Source organism: Canis lupus, chromosome 14 (genome assembly GCF_003254725.2).
Source record: "Canis lupus dingo isolate Sandy chromosome 14, ASM325472v2, whole genome shotgun sequence".
Lineage (NCBI taxonomy): Eukaryota > Metazoa > Chordata > Mammalia > Carnivora > Canidae > Canis > Canis lupus.
In genome coordinates this window covers 46,137,412-46,163,363 of record NC_064256.1, presented here as the reverse complement: position 1 = coordinate 46,163,363, position 25,952 = coordinate 46,137,412, and the positions used below count along the sequence as shown (strand labels likewise).

The following is a 25,952-nucleotide window of genomic DNA, read 5'->3' as shown; positions in this document are numbered from 1 at the left end:
CAATTGCTCTCAAAGTGAGGGCCAAGATATAGGAACATGCATTTTGCTTCCTCATATGCAGGGACCAGAAGAAGAAAGGAAGAGTCAATCTGCATACAGTCATCATACTCCCTCGATACACACCTCTACCCTCTAAAATCGTATCACCTATATTTTTTATCACACACGACTGATGTCCAGAAAGAACTGATGTATCCATGGTGTTCTTTGTAGGAATTAAGAATGAGAATACAGGTGCACATACTAATTTGTGTATTAAGATATGGCTGTGCAAGCCTTTAGATATTGGCACTGATTCATGCATTTACATTAATTCTCAATTGAAAAATGAAATCCATTGAGTCTGTCTTGCCTTATCATTTAGGGCTAAGCTGTGCTCTGCACCTGTTTTTATATCTTAAAAGAATCATTTAGAAGATCTAAGATCATAGAATGCTAAAGCTGAAAAGACCTCTGTAGTTGTCTCAAGCATAAATGTGCATATATGGGTATATGTTTTTTAAACTTAGTTGCAAAAGTAGCATGTACCTGATATAAGAATATCAAATTGAGAAAAAAGACTATCAAATTGCCCTAATATGTGAGAAGAGGAATGTTAAGTCCTATCACCTCTACCCATACTTCCCAGAATAAGCACCACTAATAGGAGATTTCATTCATTTGTTCATTCATTCATTCAAAAAATATTTATTGAGGACCAATTATGTGTTAGGTTCTGTAGATGAAGACAGGCAGTAAAAAATAAATAATTAGACATAGAAAATAATTTTAGTTGCAAGTGCTACAAAGAAAAGCAGTAACAGGGACCTAGACAGTTACACTTCATGTAGAGTGACAAGCGAGGTCTTTTCAGACAGAATGTGACTACATGACAAAAGGAACAGCAAATGCAAACCCTACAAACAGCAGTGTGCTGGATATGTTCTAGGAACAGCCAAGGGGCCAGTGTAGCTAAGGTGTTCTGAGGAAGAGGAAGAGTATACGAGATGAGATTAGAAATGTCAGCAGTAGGCAGATTTTATAAGCTCTGCAGACACTGTAAGGAGACTTGTTTCTTTTCCAAGTGTCAGGAGAAAATAATTGGGTGGTTTTAAATGGGAGAGTGTGCAACTTGAATAGTCAAAAAGCTTTTGTGTGGAGAGAAATGATCTAGGGGGATGACTGAGGATTAATTTCCAAGATGGCACCATCCAGAGGGAAGATTTACTCTGTATGATTGTTTCTGTAGTATTTATGGTAGTAACTGTTTCCTATTGCATTAAATCCTACAAGAGTATTAATAGCAATAACAAATAGTAAACTGTCCTAGTAGAGTCAGCAAAATCTACCTCATATGTCATGCCAATAGCTGAGTTCACAAGCAGAGGAGCCACATGCGGTAAAGAGTCAATGGCAAGCTGACATAGTTTTAGCAGACTCACCAGTCTGCACCAATAAGAGAGCTTAAGCCTGTTCTTTATGCAATAACTGATATCTATATGTTTTCTTTAGAACAATTTTATTTTCAGTACCTTAATATTCATAAGAAACATCAAAAACAGCACGGAGAATTTTTGTGTATCCTTTAGTCAGATTCTTCCAGTGATAATGTCTTACATAACCATGATACACATCAAACCAGGACATTGGCATTGATAGGATACTATCAGGTACAGGCCTTATTTGAATTTCACCAGTTTTTACATGCTCTCTTCTTAATTTATTTACTTTGAGGGCGTACACAGTACCATGAAATTTTATCCCATGTGTAGATCCCAGTAACCATCACCATGCTCAAGATACAGACCAACCTATCGCCACAGAGAAATGGCCCCATGTTAACCATTCATTAAATCTGTTGTGTTGAAAGTTAGCTTTTGTTTTATGAACACACTAAACTCGGACATGAAGAATACTCTATTTGTGCTTCTTTATTTAACAGTTAGCTTATTAAAATCTATAAAACCACCTAATACAATGTTTCTAGACCTTTAAACATCACAAACACATAAACATTTACACATTTCATGAGTTATCTTAAATATTCAAACATTGATTTAAAATGTAAGGAACCAAAATGCTCCAAAACATTTCAACAAAATCGAGTCTGATTTATCACCTTTTTAATTGATCCAATCACCTTGGAAACAGAACAGAGTATCACCATGACTTCAAAAGATTTCAAAATTTACTTTTTATAGGTTTACTTACCCTAATAACAAGCAATGATACCATAATTTTGATTCACTTTTTCTGTACCTATGTTATACCTCCCCAAAGTTACAGTGATCCTGCAAGACTCAACAAAAAACACCATCTCACATGCATGTGGTAAGACGATGTATTCTAGAGTATTAAATAACTGATTCTTGGCCTTAAAAGGAGATCTGCTTGTGTCTAAGATCTTTCAAATTTATAGGGTGTTCATAAGACCCCTCTTCCTCTTGTACAATCAACCCTCACTTGCAAATGGAACTTTTCAAGCTCATACCTTTAAACAAAATAAGCCTCCCCCACCCCAAAAGAGAAAAATTTCATTCTATTGCACCCTGGCCTATATATGGCAAAATCTTCTAAAATTTGTTCACGATTTTGATAGGGTCTGTTAGCATTTTTGGACATTTGGTATACTTTATTCAAATCTTATTGTAATTAAAACCATCTTATCATAGTTTTATGATTCATGAGATGAGAACTAGTCTACTTTCCCCTTGGGCACCCCCATCCTGATGCATTGTCTAAAATTCATTTTAACCTGAGCTCCAAGTTTGCTTGGTCCTTCCTATCCTTAATAAAATCCTTTCTTCTCCCAGAAATATCTTCTTTGCTCACAATTCCCAAAATGTACCCATTCCTGCCTACACAGATAAAAATTCAACATATGCTTTATAGAAACAACACTTACCCACCTAAATCAACTACTCCATATACATTACAGTGAACAAAAACAAGCATCTACTGTTATAGTCACCATTTTTCTTTTACATTTCTCTTTGAATACATTTTATTAAATGGAACCTGCTTTCAGGCTTTTGGATAAAGAAGTTGCCATATGTTGGCAACCATGTGCCCTATAAGAGACCCTTGGGGATTTTCTAATACCGTATTTGTGTTCTGGCCAAAACAAGATATTCTATTCTAAACCTAAACTTGATTTTTTCTTAAGCTCCAAGACATGGCGTTTGCCACTCTCCAAGGGTCTTTATTTCTTTCTAATAACAAATAATATTAAAGACCAGATCTGAGCCCAAACTGTTTCACATGCATACTGGGGACAAGATGGCACCTGCTTGACTCCTTTAGCAGCAGAACTGAAGAGGTAGTTTCTTTCCAGGGATGTGATTTTTTATTGACAGGGCTGAACAACTCCTTTTCTTGCTATATGTAGTCTGTGCAAATGGCACTCTTGGGTGATGGCAATGAACCACAGGATATTACAACAGCCCTAAATACTGATTTTTCTAATTAAAATATAAAAATGACTACATTTTGTTTCTTTTTCCTTCAAAAGCACAGAATGATATCACACCACCTCCTCTCATTATTTGCTTTTGATGATCATTAGACCTTCTAACTTACTTAGTATTTGATGTACCTATTTCTAGACTTTCTGTGTGCATACGCAATTCAGTTGCTTTCGAATAGCATAGTTTTTATATTTGATTTTTGTTTCCTTAAAATAGAATCCTACTCTACAAATTGTTCTGCAAATTATATACATTATAATAATAGTACATTTTTACTTAACAATATACTATGGGCTTTGTACAACATCAGAACATATAGATTTAAATCCTCTTACTTTTAAATATGCTTTCTTTCAATAATTTATCATTATAATGAATTCTAAGATGTAGAAAAATACCAATTAAACCCCAAATTTAACTGCTTAGAAAAAAATTGTCAGTAACCATCTTTTTTCTCTCTCTCTCTGCATATATGCAAATGAAGGCATAAATTATTTTTTTGAAAAAAAATAGAATGCCAAGGAAAAAATAGTATAAATGATTCAAATAAAAACCAGAGTCTTTATTAGCTGATGCACACCAGGGAGAACCTGAAAATCAGGTTACTCCCCAGGTCAAAGCATGGTTAGAGTTCTATAGAAGGAGAGGGAGGGATATGTGTCCCCATGGCCAAGCCTGGATTGCTTCCTCCCCTCTTTTTTAAATCTTTAACTGCTGCAAAAATTGTGGTTGCAAGAGGTAAAGAATGTTCTAGATTCTCATGCTTCTTGCTCAGGATCACTGGTACAATCTCATTTGAGTGACTGTCATAACAATTCTTTCAAAAGCTATTTTTGTAAGCTTTGTGTTTTGTCAAGATATGAGGGAGGGAAATGAAAACAGGGAATAGCAGAAGGGAAAAAGAAGAAAAGGAAGCAAGGGTCAAAGCAAGGAAAACAGAGGTCTGTTGTAATTCATTTACAAAGCTCATCCTTAGTTACTTAATTATTAAATTTAATTCTACCTGAATTTAATAGAAGACAAAGAGACGAGCAAAACTGAAACACTTAATAAGCTTTATATCAATATTTCTTCACAACAGAAATATTTCCTGAAAGATTCTTGAGAAGCCAAGGGAATCCATAATTTTTAAAAATGGTAAAAGGTCAAAAAACCAAATTTTTCTACTTGTATTCATTTTAGAGAACATTGATTGCATTCCTGCTAAAGATGAAGAAATTAACATTCTCACATTTCCTCCTGCCACTTTCCCGCCCACATTCTTATTGCTGTAACATCATTAATTCTCACAATAACTTTGCCTAGGCCTACAATCAAATGAATTTTAATTCTTACCCTCAGGGCCTTTACAATAAGTTCTCTATTTTTGAGGTTTTTATTTTTATTAATCCAGTATTAAAATAAAATTGAGAATTTTTAATAAAGATTCATGAGTTTATTTTTGCATTTTGCTTTTGTCTAAAATGTCATAATTAATCATCATTTTATGTGGGCATAAGATTCTAGAGCCATAAAAAGGCAAAACAAAATGGACTTCTAGAACATATCTGACCAACAGAACTCTCTACAATGATGAAAATGTTCTATATCTGTGGCTATTGAGCTCTTAAAAGCATGGCAAGAATGAACAAGGAATTCAACTTTTCTTTTTTTTTTTTCATTTCACTTAGTTAAACTTCAATGGCTGCGTGTTGTTAGTTGCTACTGTCATGGACAGCTCAATTCTGAAAGATAATATACAAGACTATTCTCATGACTGGGGCAGGAAAAGCTTTCTTCAACAAGACACAAAAAGCATGAAGTATTAAAAAATGTTGATAATTTGTATTCTATTAAAATTAAGAACATCTTTTTTATGACAAGATACCATTAAAAGAGTAGAAAAGAAGTCATAGAAGAGGAAAAGATTTGCACCTCCTTTACGACAATGGGGTTATATACAAAGTATAGACAGAGTTTGTAAAACTTAGTAAGAAAAACACAGACCAGGCAAAATGGGCAAGATACTTGAACTTTTGACACTTTTTATAAGGGTTATTCAAATTGGTCATAGATATATGAAAAACTGCTAGACTTTGTCATCAGGAAAATAAAAATGAAAGCTGTGCACACACCAGAAGAGCTAAAATTAAAAAGAATAACATTATCAAGTGTGGGTGAGGAAGTGAAGCAACTTGAACCCAGATATATTGCTGATAGAAATGTAAATTGGCACAACTTTGGGGTAGACTCTCTGGCATTATCTACTCAAGCTGAACATACACATTCCCCATGAGTAAGCATTTCTAATCTTAGATATAAGCTGGACAGAAAAGTTTGAACATATACACAAAAAGACACATACAAGAATATTCACAGAATCATTATTCATAGTGGCCAAAATCTAGAAACACCTTGAATGCCAAGGGTCGAATGGTAAGTTGTGTATATCAACTTATGAAATTTTGTTAAATATTTCTCAAATAGAATTATCATTACATGTAATAATACACTTTAATCTTGCAAATATAATATTGAGCAAAGTAAGGTAGACATGAGAATGATTCCACTTAGGTGAAATTCAAAGATGGGTGAACCTAAAAAAAAAAAAACAAAACAAAAACAAAGATGGGTGAACCTAATCCAGAGTATTAGAAATCAAAACCCAAGGGGTGCCTATATGGCTCAGTCAGTTAAAAACAACTCTTGATTTTGGCTCAGGTCATGATCACAGGGTCATAGGATGGAGCCTGAGTCAGGCTCCACACTCAGCACAAAGTTTGCTTGGGGTTCTCTCCTTCTCCCTCAGCCCCTCACCCCTGACTCTCTCTCTAAAAAAAAGAAAGAAAGAAAGAAAGAAAGAAAGAAAGAAAGAAAGAAAGAAAGAAAGAAAGAAAAGAAAGAAAGAAATCAGAATCTTAGTTACCTTGGAAAAGGAAGGAAGGGGTAATAGTTGAGGCTGCCATGTAGTGGGCTTTTGAGATGTTGAAAAGGTTTTATTTCTTGACCTGATACTGGTTACACAGGTGTTTACTTCATGATACTTTAGGAAGAGTTACATTTAGGTTTTGAACACTTTTCACTGTGTCTATTATTCTTCAATAAAACACATTTTTAAGAAAGAGATCTTGAACCCCAGAAAATAATTAGAGAATGACCATTGCTTTTTTTAAAAAATTATTTATTTTGAGAGAGAGAGAGCGACCATGTGTGTGGGGGGGAGAGGCAGAGAGGGGGAGGGAGAGAGAGAACCTCAAGCAGACTTCCTGCTGAGCATAGAACCTGACACAGGGCTCAATTCCATGGCCCTGAAATTAGGACCTGAGCCAAAATCAAGATTCAGAGAATTAACAGACTGAGCCACCCCAGGCGCCCTGGGGAGTGACCATTTCTTAATTAAATGCTCTCATTCTTTGTTTGCTAACACTGGCATGCATGCATACATAAATAAATACATACATAAATAAAATCTCATTTTTATTTGTTTTTAGTTGGTAATGATTTTACTGGGTATTTTTATTCATCTTCTGTGAAATGCTTATTCATAGCCTTTTCTCACTTTTTACAGGGTACTCCTCATTTTCATAATGATTTATGAGAACATTATACAGTAAGGATATTATTCATCTATCTCTCAATCAGGTTGCAAACATTTTCCTCAGTTTGTCATTTAATTTTGTTTAGAGTATAATTTTGCCATGCCAAAGTTTTCAGTTTTATTTCTATTTAGTTAATTTTATCATATCATTTCATTTATGGTTTCTGAGCTTTTTATTGGCTTATAATAGTTGTTCCATGCCAAGAGTATAAAAGAATGTCTGCCTATGTTTTCCTGTAGTATGTTTAGAGCTCCATTTTTAAACATTTAAATATTTCATCTATCTAGAATTTATTTTATTTATGATGGGCACAATCTGTTTTTTTCTCTTTGTCCTTCTGAATGCCAATGGTCCAAACAACAGCATGTGTTGCATGCATGATTCATCTTTTCTACACCAGCTTGATTTCTATTTACATATATACATGTATACATATATTTGTGTGTGTATATCTATGCCTTAAATTCCCTTAGATACCTGAGTTTTCGTCTAGGTTCTCTATGAAGTTCCACTTATATTATCCAGTCTTGCACCTGTGTCTTGATGATGAATTATGGAAGCTGATTAGCCTCCCTTGGCACTAAAGTGTAAATTTCACAATGGCAGCTTTTGCCTCATGTTCTGGCTTCTTCACTCCCAGGCCTGGTGCCCTTCCGTGTGCCTCTCTCCATGTGACATCTCATCCCCTATGTCCTTTCTATGTGGCCTCTCTTTCAGAAGGATGGTCAGATGTCTTACATGGTGGATGGCTCCCATGCACACAAAAGTGTGCACCGTCAGGTCTTTTAAAGGCAGAGCCCTCTCACTGGCACCACATTACTTCTGCTGTGTTCCATATGTCAAGCAAGTCACAGGCTGGTCGGAATCAGTCTGGGCTGATGGCTTAAGGGCATGAATGCCAGGAGATGTATCATTGGGTGGCGTCTTTGCAGACTAGCTACCTCGGTGGACATCTTGGTCTTGCTCTTGGTTCTGTCTACAAGAAGAACATCTTAAGTTTTCCATTGGTATTCGTTGTTGGTTTCCAGTTTTTATCAAGATAAGGAGGGATCTACCATACACAGGGGTTTGTTCTGTTGATCAGAATGGATGCCAAATAGTGTCAAATATAATTTGGAATTTCTAAAGATGAGCCTATGATTCTCTCCTTTAAAATATTTATGTAATGAATCCCATTAATTAACAGAATTCCTGAGCTTGAAGCCTTCTTCCATATCTGAAGTAAACCTTCTGCCATTGTCTGTTCAAGCTGCTATAGTGAAATACCAGAGACTGGATAGCTTATTCACTACAGAAATCTGTTTCTCACAGTTCTGGAGGCTGGGAAGTCCAAGATCAAGGCAGTGGCAGATTCAGCATCTGTTCAGGACCTGCTGTCTGGTTCATAGATGGTGCCTTCTCACTGTGGCCTCGCATGGTGGAAGGAGCTAGGGAGCTCTGTAGGTCTCTTCTAATGGCATTAATCCCATTCATGGAAGTTCCGCCCGCAAGACCTATGTAGCTCCTGAAGTCCCTCCCACCTTCAAATATTATCATCTTTGGGGGCTAGAATTTCAAAATATGAATTTTAGAGGAGCACAAACATTCAGACCATAGCACCCTCTGTAGTCAAAGTGCATAATTCTTTAATATACTTGCAGATTCCATTTGTTAGGATATTATTGAAGAATTTTCCATTTATGGTCATGCAAGAGACTGCCATATAGTTTCTTTAATTTTCCTAACTCTTTAATTTTATGAATAAAGGATATGAGGCCAGAGAGGTGAAATGAGTGTCTCAAATTAGTGAGAGAACTTGTGTTACAAATAATGCCTTCTGTCTCCAACTCCATGAATGTCTACTATGTGATGGTGCCAGGGTCCCAAAATATTCTAGGGTTATCTGTTTGTTTGCTTAATTAGGACAATTCCAAAATTTTTAGAATTATAGAACTTGATGAAAGTGTTCAACATCATCCAGTTAACATTTATTAACTATAAATTATTCAAATAGTGTATACATGTAAGACATCTTCTGCCAGAACCCATTAACCTCTGTGTATAAATGAATACAATTAACTCCCTTAATAATAGCTTTAATAGAAGCTTAAAGAGCTCCTTTTCTCCTGATTATTAACCTACAGGGATGCCCAGGTCATGAGCCCTTTCCAGGTCTCTTCCAATTAAACTACAGCATTCCCAGACTGATCTCACCTAAGTGCTTTGGGGGTACTCTCTGCTACCTGGTGGCCTGTGACCTGTTCTCTCCCCCATCTTGCCATATCCATGATTGCATCCGAGGCCCCTGAAGGGAAGAGACCCATGTGAGTCTCTGAGGAATGCTATACCTATGCCAAGGCTACTATTTCTAGCGTTACTCCAGAGTAGCAATGTTGAAGTTCCAAAGCCTTCCTGTCATTTTGGTAATTGCTTGGGCCCACATATTACACAGCATAACCCTTTGGAATGCTCCCCACCTGCACCCCTACTCTGCTATAACCTGTAGTCTCCGAGCAGGTCAGTGATGAAGCACCCACCCCATTTGTTGATCAGGGACTTTGAGGGAACTTCTAAACCTAACCTTTGGCTCAGAATGGGTCCTTTACTATGAATGTGTTATTTTTGTGTGTATTTTTTCTAAACTTTAGGAGTTAAGAGAGGTCTACAGAAGACTCCACAGGAAGTCTGTGGAGATAAATTTGTGGCAAACCTAACATGGAGCATAAAGGAGAAGCCTAACCTTCTCCAAATGCCTCTCTGTAGAATGCCTCTGTATGAAAAGTAGAGGGGTGGGCAATTACCTGGCGATTTTGCTGTGCAGATTAAATTACACAGATTCAGACCAAACCCCATGCTTTTAAGGAAAAAGAGATATTTTGAAATCATTCAGGGGATTGCAAACGCACACATATGGAGGCTTGTGTGAAGAAACGAATCTAAACAGAACACCAGCAGTGATGACAACAAAACACTTTCAGACTAAATCTAAATGATTTAGTTCCATGGCTTTTGTGTAAGATTTATATCCAAAGTCAAAGGCAGAGAGAATATAATGAAATTGATGATCAATTCAGCTAAAAATTTGAAGCGATTTTGTCTTGGAGTGTTTTAAATATCACAAATAGCTGTGATATCTTAAAATATCAAAAGAGAGAGAGAGGTTCCATAAGGAAATATTAGAATTCTAACAACTTAGGGAAGAATTGCTTGACAAAGAAGCTTTGAGAGTAGACTAATAAGTATTAGAAACCATTAAGAAGAACCAATACTTTAAGGAGTGTGGTCCCTGCCCTCCCCAAAGATGCTCAACCCTCAGAATTGCCTGGAGATGCTATCTATAGACCAAGCAACCCAGTAAACCCAATGATAAAGCTAGCTTTTCAGTATACTCGAGGAGAATGGATTATTTGTTGAGCAATTTTACAACAAGTCATTAACATTGATGAAAAAAAAGAAAGAAGAAAGAGAAAGAAAGAAAGAAAGAAAGAAAGAAAGAAAAAGAAAGAAAGAAAGAAAGAAAGAAAGAAAGAAAGAAAGAAAGAAAGAAAGAAAGAAAGAAAGAAAAGGGAACCCTCATACACTGTTGGTGGGAATGTGAACTGGTGCAGCCACTCTGGAAAACTGTGTGGAGGTTCCTCAAACAGTTAAAAATATACCTGCCCTACGACCCAGCAATTGCACTGTTGGGGATTTACCCCAAAAAGACAAATGCAATGAAACGCCGGGACACCTGCACCCCGATGTTTATAGCAGCAATGGCGACGATAGCCAAACTGTGGAAGGAGCCTCGGTGTCCAACGAAAGATGAATGGATAAAGAAGATGTGGTTTATGTATACAATGGAATATTACTCAGCTATTAGAAATGACAAATACCCACCATTTGCTTCAACGTGGATGGAACTGGAGGGTATTATGCTGAGTGAAGTAAGCCAGTCGGAGAAGGACAAACATTATATGTTCTCATTCATTTGGGGAATATAAATAATAGTGAAAGGGAATATAAGGGAAGGGGGAAGAAATGTGTGGGAAATATCAGAAAGGGAGACAGAACGTAAAGACTCCTAACTCTGGGAAACGAACTAGGGGTGGTGGAAGGGGAGGAGGGCGGGGGGTGGGAGTGAATGGGTGACGGGCACTGGGGGTTATTCTGTATGTTAGTAAATTGAACACCAATAAAAAATAAATAAAAAAAGAAAGAAAGAAAGAAAGAAAGAAAGAAAGAAAGAAAGAAGAAAGAAAGAAACAAGCATTCACACCTTTTACAAGACCAAAATAAACCTCAGGCCTTTGCACAGCTGTTCCACCCACTGGGCGCCCTCCCCCTGCTTGTCTGCCTAGCAAACTCCCACACACCTTCCATAAGCATCTCACATTAACACTTCCTTTGTGGTTTCTTCCTAATTTCCTTTCAAAAAAATCCATAGATATGTTTTATTGTCTACTCCCACTTGATGTGGGTTACCGTCTTGTCACAAATACAGTACTGCATTATAATAATTTGCAGTCCCCTAAATGGAGTGTTTACTCATTCTTTTAACTTCGGCAAGCCCCGCACCTCAACCAGCATCAGCCACGGAGTAGACATTCAGAGTCTTTTCTTTTTTAAGATTTTATTTATTTATTCATGAGAGACAGAGAGAGAGAGAGAGAGAGAGAGAGAGAGAGAGGGAGAGAGAGGCAGAGACACAGGCAGAGGGAGAAGCAGGCTCCATGCAGGGAGCCTGACCTGGGACTCGATCCTGGGTCTCCAGGATCAGGCCCTGGGCTGAAGGTGGTGCCAAACCGCTGAACCATCAGGGCCGCCCAACATTCAGTCTTTGATGAATGAATGGCACATCAACATATGGAGTAATATTGCACACATTGAGATTCCAAGCATGACTTACCGAAACATTTGTGAGGAATATGTTTTGAAAAACTAGATTACAAAAGTGTATGTACAATTAGATTACAGCTATAAAAGAATTATGGTTTTATAGACTCAAAAATAAAACCATCAAAGTATATGCTACTGTTAGAGCAATTAAAATACTTTCTCTCGTTTCATTGCTTTCCAAATTTGTTTTCTGTGATAGCTTGTCACCCATGGGGTTAACATGGCTGTCATAGGATGTTAGAATGAGACTCTTCCTGTAATTGGTTTCAACTGAAGCATCAATCCAATAAATACAGATTCGAACAACAGAGGTACAAACCTGTCCATCACTCTCAAATGCAGAATGTAGAAAGTTAGTGAAAATCTCTCAAATTTTGGATGGTTCAATGAGATCAAAGGTATGTAAAGCCTTAGAGAAGAGCTGTGGGGAAGAGTTTGATAAAATGGGGTTGTTTCTGTTTTTTCTTTCTTCTTTTTAGAGTGATGTGTTGTCTTGTTCCGCTCCCTCATATTCCTCTTTAGGGAGAAGGTAGGGCTGTCAGAGGGCAACAGTGAGCCATCTGCCTAGAGGCCTGGAGGGCAGTCGCCCTTGGGATAAGGTTGCCTCCAACATGTCCACTCAGAAAGTGTTGAGACTCCGTCCCTGACCCTAGGAGACCCAGAAAACTAGTGACTGATTTACAACTGAGAAAGTGAAGCCAAGTGTGGAGTACAGTCTGAGCCTGCCCCAGAAATCTTGAGGAAAAGAGAGAAGGCCCAGATAGTTGCTTTGTTGAGATTAGACCAGTCTCCCAGGGTTTGAGGGGCAAGGGATATAAGAGTTTCTCCACAGTGAGAAAGAAAAGGAGTGGACATTAAGCTGGAATGGGATTGTTGGGGCTCCTGTCCCAGAGGGCCAGCCAAAGAGGTGAGGACACAGGGGAGTGGAACTGGAGGGGGTGGCAGAGTCAGGGGCTTAAGTCCAGTGACGGAGGTCTGACAAAGGAGCCTCACTTAACAGCTCAGATGATGTTCGTTTCTGCTCGAGTCAAGGAAACTGTAAGAGAGAGGGGTCCTGACAGGAAACCTCCAAAGAGTCCTCCAAAGTACTTTATGGGAGAAACAGAAAGCAGCTTTCACCAAATTTAGGGTCTGGCTCATAAAGCACATTTCCCCAACCTAAGGAGACTTGTCTGTTTCCTTGGGGGGCCTGGGTGGCTCAGTCTGTTAATCATCTGACTCTTAATTTCAGCTCAGATTATGATCCAAGGGTTGTGAGATCGAGCCCTGCATGGGACTTCACACTGGATGCAGCCTGCTTAAGACTCTCTCTCTCCGTCTGCCCCAACTAGCCCCCTCCCTACCACTTGCACTCTCACACTCTGTCTCCAAAAAATAAAAAATAAAAATAAAAATAAATTTTTTAAAAATTGAAAAAAAAAGAACTGCCCTCTTTTTCTTCCTCTCCCAGGCCTCCCCTACTGGGACCTTGCTTGAGAGTAATACAGGCGGTAGGCAAGTCGGCAGCACCACGCTCCTTGTTCTGAGAAGCAGGTCCAAATTAGTGGAGGGAAGGAAATGTTATGCCCAGTTAATTTTGGCATTTTGATGATTATAAGTTGCTGAACTTCATATAGTCTGCAAATTAAGAGGGTTTGTTACTTAAAGCAAATGTTTTCTAAGAGAAAGGGAAAGTCAGGAGCCTGCAGGAAAAAGGATTGCCACAGGCAAAAGATTACCACCAGAGGATAACGTTCAAAAGGATGGTGGGGGATAAAACCTAAATGGTGTTTTGATTCCAATCCACACATGGGGCTTGTTCAATATTGCCAGTTGCATTAGGAGAATCAGTCAGTCTCCTTTCTTAATGCCCCAAGAAGTCATAAGAAGAAGTCCAGTTTGGAAAGTTTGTTTGCTTTTGATTTTTACTTTGAATGTTATTTAAACCCTCACGAGCTGTGGAACATCCTACAGTTGTTCATATGCCCTTGGATGAGAAAGCTTGGATCATTGAACATAGGTGTGGAAGGAAACTCACAAGCCAAGGTGTCTTCCCTCTCATTTTACTAATAAGGAAACTTACGGGATAGAGAGTTTGAGTGACTTGCCCCCAACATCACTGCTGGTTAATAGCAAAACGACTTCTGAAGTGCCACACTTCCTTTTCTGATCTGCTCCAAGATTTCCACAGCCTGCTGTAGCTACACCCCCAGTCTGAAAGGAGTCTGAAAATAGAAGAGAAGTGGGCAATTTCTTAACAATGCTGATCAGAAGTTACCGTCTTTGCTACAAGAGCGTCAGAGAGGGGCTCACAAAGCAAGCTTTTAGGGAATGTAGGAAGGTAATTACCTTCCTTTATAATTCATTAGTCATTGTCCTTGTAACCTGAGGCCCTTTGAAATACAACTTGTATTTAGTAGCGTGGATTCAGAAGACTTTGGACATTAATATGTCCAAGAGAGCCTCTTTCATCAGTTTATTATGTTTCCCTTTGACAGGCTTAAATGATTTTTAGAACTTATCTTCACGTTTAGTTAAAAACGACAAAACAGCTAAGATCATAGAGAAAGAATGTTTTGATTGCAATTAATGATTACCAAATATATCTCCTTTAAAGGAACATGAAAATGGAGCTTACCTACTTAAGTGACTTCCTGAGATGAAATTAATTAGGCTTTCAAATCGAGGATTGAAGAAAGGATCATCTGTCCCCAAGCAACTCCCTTAGCAATCTGCTGCAGCATCATTATATGTACCTATTGCTTTAGGGTAAAATAGCCTGTCATCTAAGGATTCTGGGAAAATGCAAATATATTACCTAGAATGGGACATCAACATTTCCTGTGTTCCTTAAAGAGATGACATGATGAAAAATGGCAACCAGGACGGAGAACTTGGCTTGGGTTGAATGGGGGTGGGGGAGATGAGAAATGTTCTGGGCAGCTGCTTATTTTAGGACAGACTGATACAGCATCCAGAGAAGCAACCAGAGAGAAGGGAAGCAGAAAGAAGGCATTGTTTCTTAGTGTGCTTCACATCATTAGTCCTTAGGAAAATGCAAATCAAAGTCACAATAAGATGTCACTTCACACCCACTAGAATGGTTATAATCAAAAAGGTGGGCAGTAGGTGTTGGTAAGACTGTGAAGAAGATGGAACTCTCACACATTGCTGATGGGAATGTAAAATTGTGAAGCTGCATTGGAAAACATTTTGGCAGTTCCCAAAAGTTATAGAGCTACAAAAAGACCAGCATTTCTACTCCTGGGTATATACCCGAGAAACCTGAAAACATAATATCTGCCCGAAACCTTGTATATGACCATTAAGAGTAGCATTATTTATAGCACCAATAAGTGGAAACAACCAGATTGTCTATCGATGGATGAATGGATAAATTGTCCACCAATTGATGAATGGATAAACACATGCGGTATATCCATACAGTGAACTATTACCTTGCCGAAAAGGGAATGAAGGACTGATTCATACTACACCACATCACCTGGAAGTCACTGTGGCAAGTGAAAGAAGCCAGTCATAAAAGGTCACATGTTGTATGATTCCGTTTATAACAAGCGTCCAGAGTAGGAAAATCCATAGGCAGAAAGTCAGTTAGTGGTTTCTAGGGACTGGGAGATGGAGGAATGGAGTAACAAGTAAGGGGTTTCTTAGGGGATTATGAAAATATTCTAGAAGTACATGGCAATAATGCCTGCACAATTTTGTGAACTAAAAGCAATTGTACTGTAGACTTTAAAGAGGTGCATTTTGTGGTATATGAATTCTATCTCAACAAAAGAATTATAGGGTTAGATGATGCAGAGCAGAGAGAGGATGACCACAGAAACAAGTTCCATGTGTAGTGGAGAGTTCACGGATCTCAAGCAGAGGGGAATTCCTTCGATTTCAACCATTTTAACAAGGAGGCAGCATAAGGCTTAAGAGGCAGGAGTATGGAAACCTTTTCCAAATTGTTCTATTTTCTCAATGGAATAAAATCAAAGTCATCATCTAAGAGTTAAGTGGAAGAAGAAACTTGGGGAGGTTTGAGAAGGGAAGAGTGGATAGTACAGTATCTTTGGGAGAATGAGAACATGATGTGACAAGAGCCTACCTGAGGTTTGTGGTCATGCATTTAAAGTGGCATGGGGCATCTGGATTTCATGTTTTCCTCCACCCACATTGAGCCCACTGAAGCAGGTGCAAGGTTGGTGGAGATTGAACCATGGTTGGTGTTTTCCAAGCTAGTGTACTATACTCTTGAGATTGTGCACAAGAGTCATTATGATGAGCTATGGAATCTAAGTGGAATAATGCAGGATGCAAGGATGTGAGAAGGTTAGCAGAGAAAATGTGTGCAAGTTAATGGATTAAGTGCTTTAAGGGGCTGAAAATGGTGAAGGTGGGAGTAGTAGAAGGAGTGGGCTGGAAATTTAGGAAGTAGAGACTGTCAGAATTAGGATGATAGAAATTGAGACTCTATAGTTGTTATTAAGGACAATGTCTAGGATTTATCTTTGGATATGAGTGGCTGCGATAAGGTGGAGGACGAGATCATTAGCCCATGGAATCAACAAAAAGTGATTTTAAAAAATTATTTATTCATGAGAGACAGACAAAGAGAGGCAGAGACATAGGCAGAGGGAGAAGCAGGCTCGCCACACAGAGCCTGATGCAGGACCCAATCCCAGGACCCCAGGATCATGCCCTGAGCCAAAGGCTCAACCACTGAGCCACCCAAGCACCCCAACAAAAGGTGATCTAAAGTACTGCTAAGCCATCCAGTGCCTCAACTTGGACAATATGTGCTTGGAGTAGAAAAAGCACAGTGATAGAGTCTCCCTAGCACTGGAGAAAGACGTCCATTGAAGAACACAGATCACTAAAGTTTGGAAGTTAAAGGATTCTAGAGTGGTTGTAGGACAATTCTGGTGGGGATGCCCACTGGCCCACTGAATCTAGAATAGACTAGTCTTCAGCTGTAGAAGAGGTGCTAATGGACTGAGCAAAATGAGGTGAGCCAGAGCTGAAGCGTCCTAAGATGTAGGTGTATATGTGGGGTTCTTACTCTTTCTAGAAGCAGGTGCTGACTATTGCTTCTTTCTTCTCATCTAGACACCACATTTCATCCATTCATTCAAATTTAGGCTGAAGCTGTAGACCTGGTGGACGTAGATGTCCCACATCTGGCACAGCTGTGAGGACTCCGGCCACCAGTTCAGGAGTAATAAGGAAAGCCAAGGGATTCATGCTTTCTTTAAGCAAATATAAGGGAGTACGTTACAGCATTCAGATTCTGATGAATCAAAACTAAGGACAAAGGGGGACAGACAGGAGACAAGAAAGGATTTTGAAACATTCTTAAAATGCTCAGACCCCATAAAACATTTGATCACAACTAGGTTTAAATCAAGGCTTTCCCACATTTGGTTGTGTGACCTTGGGCCATTTCCTTTATCATTTTGGTATTTTGTTTCTTTTTAAAACTTACTTCAATAATGTGTTGGAGTTCACAGGACAAACGTATTATTGGCTTTATATTTAAAGGCTTTATTATACACAATCTTGTATTTTAAAAATTAGGCAGAAGGGTGCCTGGCTGGCTCAGTCAATAGAGCATGCAACTCTTGATCTCAGGGTTGTGAGTTTGAGCCCCACATTGGAGGTAGAGGTTACTTTCTTTAATAAGTAGGCAGAAAAGGAAAATGACTCCATTATTTTGCAAGATAAATGTTTACATTGTTGCTTTCTTTGCAAATTGAATAATCTGCCTTCAAAATAGAATTAAACTCTCCAAATCAGAATGCTGGCTTGTTAGACATTTATCTCATTGGGCACCTGAGGTCATCTCTTATATTAAGTGTTGGGATCTTTCACTCCAGCACTTGAACAGACTGTAGTAAACAGGGACAGGTCAGCTCAAAAGGCAAAGGAAGGGCTTTTTGTACTTTAACACACTTCTTTTGTTTGGATATTCAGGGTAAACATTGGTAAGGCTGTAGTGGGTTCAGGCTGTAAGGAGACAGGGAATAAAACTAGATATTTTAAGATTCCTTGTTTTGATTTTGGAATAATAAGAAAGAAATTTCATCCTTATGCATTACTTCTGGAAGATGCCTCTTCTGCTGGTGTCTGGCATCTCCTTAGAGCCTTTATGTTGATAAATTGCAAACATCGTATAGTGACACCCGATTTGTCACTGTTCTGGACTCACAAGGCCAATGTTTTAAATGAGGTCTTTATCGTTGCTGTTTCAGGCACAGGAAGGCGGGAGGGAATAGGACTGTGGGCTCAGCCAAATGGGCCACTGTCTGGTCAAGTAGGACTGCCTCTAACACTCAGTCCAAGTGATGCTCATTCTCCCAGTTGGCTGAACATGGCAACCAGACCTTCCATGGGAGATTTGTTTCAGTGCTCCACAGCCATTCATGGAAGAAGGTGGCTTATAAGTATCCATTTATGTGTTCAATTAATATGTATTGATCTCCTAAGTGGTACCTGGTTACTGGGTACTTTTACAATTAAGAGAAGGTAGTACCTTGTTAGCATGTGAGCCAGCATTTCCTTTTCATTCAGTGCTTGGTATTCAGACAACATCTTCCTTGAAAGAATTAAAATTTTCACATATATCTCATTTAATCCTAAAGTCATTGTTTTCCAAGTTCTTGAATTGGCTAGTCTCTTGATAAAGCAAACTATCCAACAAGATCACCAAAGTTTCCACTCAAATTAATAAAAGTAACCACTACAGAATACAATTTATTAAAATAGCTTTGGTTTCTCTACCTTCCTCCACCTACTTCTTTTCACAGAGGTATCCAGCTATGTGGGGTTTCCTTATGTTAGGAATTTTGGTAGAGCTGAAAGCAAAAAGACTCCCAAGTAAGGTTTCTTTTTTTTTTTTCGGGATTTATAAAAGCCAAAGTCCTTTGAGGAGATAATGTTAATCTCCCAGTATGAGACCATATGGATTGAATTTTTTTTTTTTTGAGGGCAAGGAAAGAGAAGAAAGATTGCCCAAGGTTGAAAAGATTCCTTTCCTCCAAGCAGGCCCGAACTTTCTCTCTTGCAGGAACCCCTCTATTAGGGTGGCTGCATAGTCCATCTTGGAAGGCTGACCTCACCCAAGTGTGCCACAGAAGATGCTGAGCTTGAAGAAATCATATAGTGTCTCCATAGTAACCAGAGGGGGCAACAGTAACAAAGCAGTGTGGTGGTGTTCTGGAAAAGCCCCAGAAACTTAACTTGACTGTCACAGTAAGAAGAGGTGGCAGTTAAATAATGTCTAAAGCTGAATTTTGAACACTTTCAGAAGTGGGCAGAGCTCAGATTCAGAATTAAAATAATGTAAAGGAATATATACAATGGAATATTACTCAACCATAAAAAAGAATGAAATTTTGCCACTTGCAGCAACAGAGGTGGAGCTAGAGGATATAATTATTCTAAGTGAATTAAGTCAGTCAGAGAAAGACAAGTACCATATGATCGCACTCATATGTGGGATTTAAGAAGTAAAACACATAAACAAAGGGAAAAAAGAGACATGCCAAAAAAGAAACTCAATTCTAGAGAACAAACGGATGGTTACCAGTTTGTAGGTGAGTGGGGGATGGGCAAAATAGGTGAAGAGGGTTCAGAGTACAGTTATCATGAGGAACACTGAATAATTTATAAAATTTTTTACACTATTTTATTGAATGCTGCTGCCAGTGAATGTGAAATGATTACCCTTGTGAATTAGAAACGTATGAAGATCCAGCGAAGTGGATGTTAAGGACTGACAAAAGCAGAAGTTTATAGAGTATGGTGCATGTGATGGGGATAAGCTGGTGCATAGGCTTCAAGTTCATTTCTCCTTTGAATATTCACTGGTCCATGAAAAGTGGTTTAGAAAACCATCCAAAGATTCATTTACCACAAAAAGGAGCACACTTTCTGAGGTCTGAAGGGATTGGTACTTGAAGATACTCCAGTCAGCAGGGGGTCGTGTGGAGCATTCTGTAGATGGGATTGTTTCAAATCTGCAGCTGCCTGGGAACCCTTCAGGAGGTTGAGCCCACTTCCAGCCGGAGCTGGTGAACCACTTTCTTCATGGTGCTCATGAGAGCCGGGCAGATTACTCAGTGCATGGATCGGTTGAGCCATGGGTCCTCAGGGCCAGACAGAGGGGCAGTCTAGAATTGATAAATCACTATATTGCATACCCCAAAACTAACATAACATTGTATGTCAACTATATTGGAATTAAAATAAAATAAAATAAAAATATTAAAAATGATGTAAATGAAAATTATGAAATGCAAATTTCTTACACATCTATGTTGGTGGACTAGGATTCACTCCTACTACACTAACTTGCATATAGCTTTGCAGTTTGCAAAGTTGTTTCCTTACCTTAATTACTTATGTCTTAGAGTAAATACATGAACAAGCATTATTATCACCCTTGTTGTAGAGGTCAGAGAACTGAGATTCGGAGAAATGGAAGAGATTCCCTAAGAAGGCATAGCCAACTAGTAGCGGAGTCAAGAATCAAGGTCAGATGCACCTGCCTCAGCTAGATCCCTATTCTTTTCAATATGAGATGCTGCCTTTCTAATAGGGAAATGAATAGCATTCACTAGGTGCTACTGAGGAGCTGGCTAAAGTTATTTATATATAACTCACTTGCAACTTAGGCCACATTAAACAATAACAGAATCAGATCTCCATCATAAGTTCTTGGAGCCCCCGTGGGAGAATTTACTCAGAGTTTTCTACCCAGCTGCTTTGAGCCCCAGGCTCCTTCCCAGGCCTTGGGCATTCATCCCATCCTCAAGGGAGCTTCTCCTCTTGGTCTGTCCCTTTAGGGTTTGATATTCTCCCCAGGTCTCCCCTTCCTTGTTGCCCTAAACACAAGCACAGGGCTCTATTCTGCTCCAAGGGTGTGACTAACCTATAGGGAAAGAGTCAGCTCATGACCGCTTATAACAGGTTGTAAAAAAGCTTATAAATTTCTTATAGCAGGGCTCCCCGCTCTCTTAGCATGGAAATGTGACCTCTGAAACCTGAAATCTTCAGCTATAATTTGCTTCCCCAGTTGCGGATGTTACCCAGGTAGAATATGAAATGTCATCATTTCCGCACTGTCCATCACCCTGCCTTGGCTTTATGAACCACAGTGTCCAACCTAGACCCCATGGCTCATCATTTCCAACCTTATCTCGTCCCTTCATTCTCCTTTCTTCTTATTTACCTAATAAAACACCATCCCTACCTGAGCCCTACATCCTCCTTTCCCATGTTGACACCAGCACAGCTGCACAGAACAGCTGAAAACATTGGATTCAATATGACAGCTGCACCAAATCTCACAGCCTAGACGATTGATTTCACTATTAATCCATGAGCCCCTAGTTCCTATGAGCCTTCAGCTGTGCTGATCAATATGCTACCTTTCTCCAGTCTTTGAATATGCTAAAAAAAATAAAATGACCTTTTCCTCTCTCCCGACATGTTCCATGCTCCCTCTTCCCCTCCTCTCTTAGATATTGGCCTTGCTTCTTAATTCATCCTACTACACCATAAGCATGTGCATCCATTTTCTCCTTCTTTGCCTTGGTCCTCATGGGGGAAATGTCCCTCTTCCCACCAAAGGCCCATGCCCCAAGCCCATCCCTCTGGTTTCTGCAGCCATCATCTTTCACTCTCCTAGACCACCATTTCTGTCTACTAGGAATCATTCTTCTCTCATATACTTATACTTGAATATCTCCCATCCTGATAAACCCCACATTCTCCTTCCCAACTCTCTCTGCCCTCAGAGAACTTGCCATTGTTCTTCTCAACACCACAGCAAGACTTCCAAAGAAGTGGTCCGTATGCACCATGTTTCCACTTCCCTACCTCCCCTTCTCTGAAGTGCCACCCACTACTTTCCATCAAAACTTAACCAAGGTCAACAATTACTTCCTGGTTTCCAAAATCAGTGCCCAGTTGCTTCCTCAGATTTCCTTTATTCCTTCAGCAAAACTCAGTCCCACAGACGACTCCTTCATTGTTGAAGCACTTCTCTCTTGACTTCTTTTTCAGGATATCCTCATGGTTTTTCTCTTATCTCCCTGGCCTCGGTATTCTTGAGCGTCTCTTTCTTCTTTATCTGAAGAAAATGTTGCCTTTCTTCAACATCCTGCCTGGGGCTCTTTTTCTTGTCTCACACTTTCTTCTAAGGTAATCTCATCAATTCCCATGCCTTCAAATATTAGTGATTAATCGAAATCCCCCAATAGTAGTTCAGCTTTGTTGAGCTCCAGACATTGATATTGAACCAGTCTTTCCCATTTAATTAAATGTCAAAACCCCTTACCACAATGTTCAAGCCAGAAATCTGCAAAGCAGCCTGTTTTCTCACTCACCTCTACTCCTTGGTCACAATCCATTAACAGGACCTATGTGTATCTCCAAAAGTGCAACTCTCTCTTCTTTCCCTCTCTTCCTACCTCCATTCTCACTATCACCTCTCACCAGGACTTTTGCAACTGCATCATGCTTGCTTTCGTTCCCCCCCCCCACCTTGTCTCACTACAAAAGCTCTGTCCCATAGCAGTGAAAACCATCCTTTTAAAACATAAATCATCTGACCCTCATGTTCTAAACCCACTAAAGGCCTCCGCTTTCACTAAAGGAAACCCCAACTTCTTATCATGCCCCCAAGCTGCAGGTGATCTGATATCTCCTCTGACCCTGTACTATGTTGCTCACACACTTGATTAGTTTGTTCCAGTTACACTGAATCTCCATTAGGGCCACTACACATGCTGTTTCTTCTGTCAGTAACTTTTCTCCCCAAAAGCATCCCCTAACTGTATTTTCTCAAAAGTCTTAGAGCCAACTTCCTTGCCACCCATTCAGAAAGTTCTGAGAGCTTATAGGGCATTCAGATATTGTTCCTGATTCTAACATTCATCTAAAAAAATAATAATCATAAAAAGCACCCTACTCCTACATCATAGAAAGGGATGGACGGAATTCAGTCATAGCAAATTGAGAGTCCATTAAATCCAGAAGTCCTGGCCCAACTGAACCAGATGAGATCATAGACTTCCCTTGACTTCTTGAGCATGGATCCGAGGGAGTTCTGTTATGTCAAAGCAAGTGGATTAAAGTCACATTTCCTTTTTATGCAGAGTGATTGGCACCTACTCTGTAACACATGATCTGTCATTTCTGACCATCTGTCATGTCTGACCCCCCAGTGTTAGGTCTTTTAGCATCTTCTTGACTAGTTTGGGAATCCAACCTTTCCCCGATCTGATTTTGTGGCTTAGCCATTAGCCATTATGAAAATCAGAGTCAACAGAGTCTGCCCTGTAATGGTTTGTTGCGCCATATGGCCAATAAAAAGATTATGATAATTGGTCCTTTTAAAATACACCTTGGCTTTGACTCTGTATGGCCAATGAAATCATTTATTTCTTTTTTCAAGGCCAAATACCTGTGCAGGCGTTGGGGGCATGTACTTCATAACTGACTTCTCATTGAGTCATGTCTGGGAGGGCTTTCTAGTCTTTTAAATTTAATCTGCATGCCTACAAAATTTCAAACTTCAGTAATGTGTGATTTAGAAAAATGTAGGAGATAATACCTCTCCCATTAACAAAAGTTATTTAGAATCATGGTACAAGACAGCATGTTCCTCAGCAACAAAAGAAACAAATTACTACATGCAACAACATGGATGAATTTCATATGCCTCATACTAAGCAAAAGAAGTAAATTTCAAAAGATCACATATTGAGTGATTGAATTTATATGATATTCTGGAAAAGACAAAAGTACAGGGACAGAAAACAGATCAGAAGTTGACCGGGATGGAGGCATGGCTAGCGGTGTGGAGAGAGGGGTATTGTGGTCATTACAAAGCGGCATGAAGGAATTTTTCTGGGATGATTAAACTGTTCTATATTTTCATTATGGTAATGGTTACACAGCCGTATGCTTCCTATGGTACGTTTTATGTGTCATCTCGGCTAGGTTATAGTACCCAGATATTCAGTCAAACATAAATCTGGATGGTATTGTGCAAGTATTTTGTAGATACGGTTAACACTTACTAAGTAGAGGAAGTTATCTCTGAGAGTGTGGGTGGGCCTCATCCAATCAGTTGAAAGGCCTTAGGGAGGAAGAAGAAATTCCCCCTCAAGACTGCAGCTTTAATTCCTGCCAAGGTTTCTAGGCTGCCAACCTTCTCCTGTAGACTTGGGCTTGTCAGCCCCTACAATTGTGTGAGCCAATTTCTTGAAATAAATTTATCTATCATCCATCTCTCTCTCTCTCTCTCTCTCTCTCTCTCTCCCCCCTTCTTTTCTTTGTCTATTTAGATATGATCTCCTACTGGTTCTGTTTCTCTGAAGAACCTAACTCATACAATGTTTATCAAAAATTATAGAAATATTCACCTAAAATAATAACTTTTATTGTATGTAAATTATATCACAATGAATCTGATTTTTAAAAAACTGATTTATAATATTAGTCAGGATTCCGTTTTAGGATGTACAGAAGAAAGTGCACACGTGTGGGCATGCATGTGTGCCCATGTACATTTGCCATGTGTGCCTTTGCAAGTATGTGTGTTTCTATAAGGGCTATGAGGAAGGTGGCTGAGTTTGAAAAAAAAGTCTTTAATCATGAAAGCGGAGCGATAGGGATCCCTGGGTGGCGCAGCGGTTTGGCGCCTGCCTTTGGCCCAGGGCGCGATCCTGGAGACCCAGGATCGAATCCCACATCAGGCTCCCGGTGCATGGAGCCTGCTTCTCCCTCTGCCTATGTCTCTGTCTCTCTCTCTCTCTCTCTCTCTCTCTCTCTCTGTGACTATCATAAATAAATAAAAATTAAAAAAAAAAAAAAGGAAAGCGGAGCGATAAAAAGAAGTTCTCTGTTTGCAGTCTGGGCTGATTAGGAGGTGGATCCGCAGCAAAAGGAGACAGCCCCAGTGCAACAGGACACCAGTTGGCTTCTGTCACTGTACTAATGAGGCCTAACACTTGGGAGGGAAGTCAAATTAAAAGTTAACTATGATTTGTTGAGTACTCCCTAGTCACAAGAGGCTGTGCCAGGTGGTTCAGTGTAAACAAGGTTAATAAAGTATAGTTACTGTCCTCAATGTGCTCACAGTCTAGCAGGGAGCATATTAACAATTCCACAAATAACCGTTACCCTGGACACAGAATGGTAAGAGATATCAGCCAGAGAAAGAAAAGTAAAGGGGGGCAGGGAAGGGGGGTTATCCCATTTGAGTGAAAAGGTCAAAGAGGACTTTGCAAAGTTGCACATTAGCTGGATCAGGAAAGAGGAATATTTCCAGAAGCTGAAAAGGGAGATGGGGAAGAGGGTATTTGGAGAGGAAAAAGCAGTACAAAACTAAATAAATAAAAATGCAGATCTGGGGAAACTTGGACTGCAGGAACTGGGAGCTCCAGCAGGGCCAAAGAGACAGTAAATGCAATTTAGTTATTAATTCAATAAATACTTGTTGAGGGCTTCCTAGGAGGCCAATTTTGCTAGAATATGTATATATATATAACAAAATGGAAAAGGGGAAGATTAAGGTGAACACATGGGATAGGCAAGCCTTTCATTACAAATAGCTTTAACATGTTCCACTTCTATCAGAGAGTTGAATAAACCCAGATGTGAAAGGGGTCACCCTGTGCCTTCAGATCCAGTTAAGATTTGCTCAAGCCATCATTCCACACCCTGTTAAATGCCCGATGTCTTTCTCGAGGGTTTTGATAATGCCCGGGTGCTTAGTCATCCTCACTTCTGGCTCTGATTTTCTAACCTCCCTTAAATCCTTGTTTCCACATTGTGTCTTGCAGCTCTTCTGCTAAGGGTGTTCCACACCCCTCCGCCCATCCTTTTTCATGTCCTCAAGGATCAGACAGGCTCCTGTAAGTCCCCACTCACTCTTGCATCATCCGTTTCTCCCTCCTTCCCTGCTGCATTATTCCAACAATACTATAGAACCTTCAAACTTGAAAACCCTTGTCTTGCCTCAGCTACTGGCCCAATTCTGTGCTCCTGTTCATGAAAACGTGTGCAGTAT

General features: G+C 39.4%; 1 long non-coding RNA gene across 1 annotated transcript in view; it reads right to left on the bottom strand.

Annotated features, from left to right (window-relative positions):
- LOC125752487 (uncharacterized) overlaps window positions 1–14,698 on the bottom strand; it is a 59,562-nt gene extending 44,864 nt beyond the window's left edge. Inside the window, exons 1-2 of the long non-coding RNA XR_007402101.1 lie at window positions 14,499–14,698; window positions 13,944–14,085 (exon numbers count right to left, since the gene is read on the bottom strand). This is a non-coding gene — a long non-coding RNA (uncharacterized LOC125752487). The remainder of the gene's footprint in view (window positions 1–13,943; window positions 14,086–14,498) is intronic.
- Between the last annotated feature and the right edge of the window lie 11,254 nt (window positions 14,699–25,952).